Genomic DNA, 8,683 nt, shown 5'->3' on the forward strand with positions numbered 1-8,683 from the left:
GCACGTCAAATAAATCTTTCATTTATTCTAGCAATAACCAATATTCATTATTCTACCAACAATAACTGTGGGAGGGGTGAAGAGAAATAGTAACTTTAACTTGGTAATAGAATAAAATAAAGGAAAATATAATTTAATGTCTTTAAATGTCCGTGCGGCATTTAAAGGGCGCTACTGAAAAGTTTGTTTTCTTTCCATTCATCAAATTATAAGTCGCTCTTTTATATACAAATTTTCACTTTTTTTTTTTTTTTCATTTGTAGAGAATTGTAAGACGTAAATATCTGGAAGTCAAAATAAAGCAATTTCTTTGGCAGTATTTTTCTAGCTATTATTTTTCCTCAGAAATTTAATCTTTTTAACAATATGTACAAAAAAAAAAAAAAATCATTGCTATTCTCGTACGAGGTAAATAAATAAAAAATCTACAAAAAAAAAAAAAAAAAAAAAAGTTCAGATAGGGCCACTCTTCAAATGGACCTTAAGCAAAAAAAAATTGGTAAGACCTTTTCCACGATATTAGTTTTTGAAGTTACTGAACATTTTGCCCATTGACTATTAGATAATATGGTATTTTTAAGTGCAAGGAAGTGATACTACATGTATTTATAGGTAATCAGAAAAGGAAATGAGTAATAAATTTTGTTTGTCTGAAAAACTGATTCGGTCGTACCGCACAAGAGTATGGGTGTCCGGGGCCCCCTTATATCTATCTACAGCTACACATGTATATCTATCTACATCAACATGAATGCGCACATACATGTGTACGTACCTGCGTGCGCACATACATGTGTACGTACATGCGTGCGCACATACATGTGTACGTAATGCGTACGCACATACATGTGTACGTACATGCGTGCGTGCATACATGTGTACGTGCATACGAGTAAAAAAAAAAAAAATAAACTGCCCGCCACCACACCACGCTCTGTAAAGCGTATCCAAATATAACTATATACAAATCCATTTAGTAATATAATAGTGATGCTCGTATCAGATGTAATGTTTACAATATACGTTAATGATGGGAATTGGTATATATATATTAATGCAGATTAACAATATTATGCACAATGAAAGAATTTTACTTAGGGGGGACTACAGCAGTTCTGGCGTGTTGCCAACAACAATGGATATGTGGAAACACACACATATCTATATGAATACACACACACAGACATATATATTACCCACGTGTACGCTCAGGTACATACATGTGTACATACACATAGATATATGCATACTCACATAAATTGGGTGTATATTTTACTATGCACGCTTATATACGCATTAACTCTATCTACAGCTACACATGCACGCATTAAACATATCTACAACTACACATGTATATCTATCTACATCAACATGTGTCCGCACATACACGTGTATGTGCATACGAGTATACACATACATGTGTACGTGCATACACATACATGTGCACGTGCATACACATACATGTGCACGTGCATACACATACATGTGCACGTGCATACACATACATGTGCACGTGCATACACATACATGTGTACGTGCATACACATACATGTGTACGTGCATACACATACATGTGTACGTGCATACGAGTATACACATGCATGTGTACGTGCATACACATACATGTGTACGTGCATACACATACATGTGTACGTGCATACACATACATGTGTACGTGCATACGAGTATACACATACATGTGTACGTGCATACGAGTATACACATGCATGTGTACGTGCATACGAGTATACACATACATGTGTACGTGCATACACATACATGTGTACGTGCATACGAGTATACATGTGTACGTCCATACGAGTATACACATACATGTGTACGTCCATACCTTGGGTGTATATTTTACTATGCATGCTTATATACACATAAAATCTATCCATAGCTACACATGTTTATCTATCTACATCAACGAGTGCCACACGATATCACTCGTACAAGGATTTCGCCGCAGAGGGAGAGATACAAACAGACAAAAGTGTTAACTAGCCTAACATATATCCTATGCAGTTCAGAGAGAAAGTCTTAACTAGTCTAGGTAACTCAGGGTAAAAATAACTAGTCTAAGATATATCCTAAGCAAGGTCGTTTCTTCCCTAATAAGAATCAGCGAGCTCTCCTTACGAATCATGGATATATGTGTGTACGTACATGCATATCAACAAAAACGCTTTAACTAGTTCGTTCAAGGCATATCCTAGGTAATTGACATATAGAGTGAGAGAGAAAGTCTTAACTAGTGTAGGGAATTCAGAGACACACACACACAAAAAAAAAAAAAAAAAAAAAAAAAAAACACACCCGCCAATAACACCTTCCTGTCTTACGGAAATGGCATCCATATTCTAAAATGTACTAGATTATTAGTAATGATCTGCCATACTGTAAATGTCTCATTCCTTTCTTTACTGCGCTTGGACTCAAGCGTGATCCTGCAAAACGGCCAATCTTCATAGATAGCTCAACACCAAGTCACAAAGCAGTCTTGCTACCCAATGGAAATAAATATCCGTCTTTGCCTCTCCTCTTCCACACTCCGTACGCAAGAAAGAAAGGGAGGAAATAGGATAATGTCAAACAACTTCTTGACACAATAAATGAGGCAGGCTCAATTCAAGTGCCAACTTTCTGGTCATTGCAAGATGCCTGCTTAGCTTGCGACGAGGATACACAAAATATTCATCTTTCCTTTCCTTATGGGACAACTCAGCTAAAGATGACCATTACAAGAGAGTTCATTGGCCGGCCGGACACCCACGAGTGGTACTGCAGCTAGGAATGATAAATGTTCTCACACAGCCTCGAGTACATTCCAACAAAGTCTTAATACACCCACTTCATAATTAAACTAGGAGGAGTAAAACACTTTGCCAAGGCCTTAGGCCTTACATTTTCGAGGACAAGAACCCTTTCATGTTTCCAAAGCTATCTGAAGCTAGGATCAGGTTTCTTGAACGCCAAGTAAACGCAGAAAGAGCCATAGCGAAGGTTGGAAAAAAAAAAAAAAAAAAAAACTGCTTTGTCTGCATGTAGTTCCTGCATTCCTATCAAATCAAATCGCAAGGATCCTAATTGTAAACGACTGCTACCAAAGCTTATTGAGAACTTCTTCAACAAACTACCTTGTCAAAGGATTACAAAGGCGGAGCACGCCGACACGAGACCTTTTGCTCCATATCTAGGTCGGGTGCGAAAAAAAAAAAAAAAAATCAATAATAAATGGCTAAAAATATATATATGATAATGTAAATAAAAAAAAATGCATAGGTATAGTTAGGTAATAAACAAACAGGTAAATTGTAATAAATTGACATATAACTGAGAATCAAACATATTGACATATAAATGAGAAATGTGTATACATTGTGACGAATGTGGATAGGAGGTAAGGGAACACGGGCTGAGGGAAATATTTTTATTCCTGACTAGTTTCCTCTGAAGAAGCCTTTCAGGCGAAACTAGTCAGGAATAAAAATATTTCCCTCAGCCCGTGTTCCCTTACCTCCTATCCACATATAAATGAGAATCAAACATATTGACATATAAATGAGAATCAAACATATTGACATATAAATGAGAATCAAACATATTGACATATAAATGAGAATCAAACAGACAAATGATAACAAAACATATAAAATAAGTGATAATCATTACAGCATCTTCCTTAGGTGTTCATCTAAATGGTTCTTAAAACTTCCAACTGAACTACATTGCACTGCCTCTGCGGGAAGTTTATTCCATTCATTAACTACACGGTTGTCCAAGTTGTTTCTACCCACTTCCAAATTAAATCTATTTCCGGACAGTTAGAGACCATTGTTTCTTGTCTGACTCTCATTCAGTGTGGAAATTTTGCCAGTTCCCTTTAGAATCTTAAAGACCGGTTTCAAGTCGACGCTTTTTTAGGAATCGGCTTTGTGGTTCGCCCTTGTACTTTCTTCCAGCCTATCAATGTCTTTCATGACATACGGAAAAAGCATATTCCAAATGTGGACGAACTAATGATTGTTAATGGGTGATGAACTTTTGAAGTCAAAATATCGCGCAATCAGTCTTACAATCTTATTTGCTATCTCAGAGCCTGAAATACACTGCTTGGGTGATTTGAGGTCCTTACTGATAATTACGCCGAGACCTTTCTCACTATTCACTTTTGTTAACGAATTTCCAAATAACTCGTAACCGTACTTACTGTTATTTTCACCTATGTGCATTACCTTCCATTTACTTGTGTTCTATTTCTTTTCGGACCATTGCTGTAATCTATCTAAATCTTCTTGAATGTCTAATTTGTTTAAGTGACCATTTCCCGTCCCGTACAGTTTTGTATCATCAGCAAATTTGGAAACAATACATTTTAGTCCGTGGTCTATATCATTTATATATACTACTAGACAACCCGTGACCCGTTGGGTCGAATAAAATTCTAAATGATACCTTCTTAATAAGATGGTCAATAAAATCTTTATTAAGACAACGCTCTTATATTTACAACATTCTTTGTACAATTTGAATGATTTAAAACCACTTTAATATTTTCAATTTGTTTACCTCTACTCAGCCCAGCATATAATTGTCTATGCTGTACCATAATGCATCTTTCTTTCTGTCTACCAAAATATGCATTCATTCTGCTCTGGAAGTGTAGCTTCAGCCCATTGTTAACATGTCATATCACGATCTTTTTAAAGCAGGTTATTATTAGCTTAAGACTTACCAGTTTTGTGCGGTCCTCGTGCTCTCTCGAAGCAAAGTAAACTGGATACAGGCGTTCTCAAGAAATCAAATAGAGCCTCCTTAATTATGCTTCTGTTATGTCACGTCTCGTCACCCCACTCCCACTCATGATCATTATCGTTCAGGGAGGGAGTAGCGAGTAGCAACGTTTATCAACATAATCTTTATGATAGATATACTATGTCACTATCACCGTATAGTATAAATCACAGAAAATAAGTTTCAATATCAAATTGAGTACAATTTAGAGCTCTTACCCCTATTCAGTAGACGAAGGCAGTGACTGACTTGATTAGTTATAAGAAGTGAAATACAGAAGATTGTGACGCCATGTCGTCGTTGCTTGGAACACTACGCATCATGGTATCAGGCGAGTTTGTCTAAAACAATTTGGCTAACGTACAATTTCTCTAAAAGAAAAAAAAAAAAAAAAAAGTCTAAAACAATTGGTCAAAAATACAGTTTCTCTGGGAAAAAAAAAAAAAAAAATGGACAACAAACAATAAGATTTTCCCAATTTTAGACACTTCTTTCTTTACTCAAATCTGAATCGTTTACATTACCTGACCCGTGTATTTCCACCACCACACCACACCCCCCCCTCCCACTTACCCGAGTTCCCATAGCTTTTAAAGGTGATCAATTTCTGATTTATGACTCGGGACCAGTTGAAAAGCGTATAATCATATTTGCAACACGTCGTCATTTGCAATCTTTATCACAAAGCAGTCATTGGTATGCCGATGGCACATTTAAAACTGTCCCTCTCCTGTTTCACCAGCTATATACCCTACATGGATTAAGAGAGAAACATTCGCTGCCCCTTGTGTTTGGATTATTACAGGACAAAACACAAGAAACATACATAACCTTTTTACAACAGATAAGGAACATTGAACCTTTATGTGCACCATTATCGATAACAATCGATTTCGAGAGAGCAATGATGAAAGCGTTTTTGAAAGAATCCCCCCCCCCCCCAAAAAAAAAAAAAAAAAAAAAACAGTGCAAAATGGCTGCTTCTCCCACTTTAGCAAATGTGTTTTACGAGTAATTCAAAATCATGGATTAAAACAAAAATATGAAACAGATACCAGTTTTGCTTTACGGATGCGGATGCTACCAGCATTAGCATTTGTGCCAATAGCCACAGTGACAGATGCGTTTGAGTTATTGTGTGACAACAACACATTCCCGCATGAAGCACAAGAGGTCGTTGATTATTTTCAAGACACATGGATTGCAAGGCCTAACAGACGGAATAGTCGACGTCCACCTCTCTCTCTTTCGACATGATACGTGGAATATGTATTCTAGGGTGCTTGATGATTGACCTAAAACTACCAATTCCGTCCAAGGATGGCATCGTACATTTCAAACGCAAGCAGGTGCGCATCACCCCAATATATGGAGATTTATCAAATACTTGCAGAAAGAACAAAGTTTCAACGAGGTTCAGATTGAACACTATGTTGGTGGGGTAGAGCCAGAACCCACAAGGAAACGTTACCTAGGCACTGCAAAACGCATAAAAAGGCTTGTTCAGGCTTTCGATCCAAATAATATTATTGATTACGTCCAGGGGATTGCCCACAACCTTTCTTTCTAACTATGAAAGAAGTCTTTTTAGTAGATAGTATATTTTGATAAAGCTGTAATTGTGTTGATAAATCAAGAATGTCTTAATAAAGTTACATAGACACTTCGATCCAAATAATAGTATTGATTACATCCGGGGGGCTGGCCACAACCTTTCTTTTTAACTATAAAAGAACTCTTTTTAGTAGATGGTATATTTGAATAAAGCTGTAATTGTGTTGATAAATCTAATTTTTGTCTTAATAAAGTTTTATTGTCAATAAATTTTGAATGAAAACCAATGTGTACTTTATTAATACATTATAAATTAGATCTACCAATTTCTCAGTCTCTTTTCCTTACACAAACTGTATTTTAGACAAATTGTTTATAGATGAATTGTAATTTAGACAAATTGTTTACAGATGAATTGTACTTTAGACAAATTGATTTACACAAATTGTACTTTAGACAAATTGTTTTGGACAAACTCGCCTCGTCATATCTCCTCTTCTGATTGGCTGGTCCTCAGTCGTGACGACATATCTCTTCTGCTGCTGCTGCTGCTGCTTGGCTGGTCCTCAGTCGTGACGTCATATCACCTCTTCTGCTGCTTGGCTGGTCCTCAGTCGTGACGTCATATCTCTTCTTCTGATTGGCTGGGTGACGGTTTCAAGCAAGCAAGCAAGCAAGCAAGCAAGCAAGCAAGCAAGCAAGCAAGCAAGATGACAAAAACATGATCAGAATTTTATAAGTATATAGATGAATAGAAGTGGCCCGAGAACGGAACAACCCTGAGGAACTCCACTTGTAACATTTTTCCATCTAGAACCTTTTCAATTTAAAACAACTCTCTCTTTTCCATCATTCAGCCAATTACTAGTCCAACTCAATAGGATACCACTTATTCCGTGTGAAGCTAATTTAGTAAGTAGTCTCTCGTGGGGGACGGTATCAAAAGCTTTTCCAAAGTCTACATATATTAAGTCTATATATATATTGTTTCTTTTGTACTAATTCCAGATAACTGTGTTGTACAATTCCAGTAAGTTAGCTACGCAAGAACGCTTCCGTCTCAAATCATGCTGGCTATCATTTATAAAACGGTTACTTTCTAAATGATGTTCGATAGCACCTCTGATGATAGTTTCCATTATTCTTCCTACTATTCAAGTCAAACTTATAGGCCTATAGTTATTTGGTTTCTTTTTGTCACCTTCTTTCAATATGGGAGTAACGTTAGCTAGCTAGCTTCCATTCTCCGGATAGGATGGAAAATATTTGAAAATAATTTCTATTGCAACAACAATCTCATTTTTCATTTCATTTAAGATTCTTGGATGCCAACCGCCAGCCCATTGTTTTTTTTTTACTTTGAGTTTCTCTATACACCTTTTAATTTTTTCTTTTGTTATACTTACCGTAGCCAGTAAGTTTACCCTAGGTTTCACTTATGGAGGTGCTTCGTTTACGAATACCGAGCTAAAATAATTGTTTAAAGTATTACACATTCCTTCATTTCAATGCTCAAGTTGACCGTCAGCAGATAATAGTGTACCAATGTGATTTCTAGCAACCTTTTTATCTCTAAAGTAACTATACAATTCCTTGGGATTCTCTTTGGATTTATCAGCAATATTCATTTCGTATTCTCTTTTTTAAATCTCTCTGTATTGATACATAACTTTCATAGTCATTGCATGCACCCGAACACTTATATTTCTTATAAGCCTGTCTCTTTTTAGCAATACTTTTGTTCACTTTCTTTGTCGAGCCACTTTGGGCGAGCCTGATATGGGGGACGTCTGTCCTTAATTAAAAGGAATGTAAGTATGAATCATCTTAGTCAGCGTATTTTCAAACATTTCCCACATCTGATCTACAGGTCTTTCGCTTAATTTGGCCTCCCAGTCTGTGAGCTGAAGCTCCTGACGTAGTCCTATCAACTGAGCTTTACTCAAATCGGGTATTTTAGAAACACAATATCCATTCTCAAAATATCAAAATGGTTAACAGGTATCCCCCCGACCCGGCTTCACGTCACAACAGATTGGGGGGTAGTGTTATTCATTTACTCCTTCCCTAGTCCCTCTTCCTTTGTAACAGGCCCCTTTTTAAATATAGCATCCACCTCCCACTTCTACTACCGAAGAGGGTTGATTGCAGTTAGCAGTCCAAGTACATAGGCTCGAGTATTCGGCTCCTATTTTTTTTTTTTGTCTTTTCCGACTGTGGTGTTACCTGTCATTTACACATGTGTTACTACTTTTCTCCGGCATTTGTTGTTGAACAATTTCTATGTGTGTGTGTGTGTGTGTGTGCGTGGGCATTTCTGATGCCAAAGAAA

This window comes from Oratosquilla oratoria, unplaced genomic scaffold (assembly GCF_046742065.1).
Source record: "Oratosquilla oratoria isolate Oo_2021 unplaced genomic scaffold, ASM4674206v1 SCAFFOLD47, whole genome shotgun sequence".
Lineage (NCBI taxonomy): Eukaryota > Metazoa > Arthropoda > Malacostraca > Stomatopoda > Squillidae > Oratosquilla > Oratosquilla oratoria.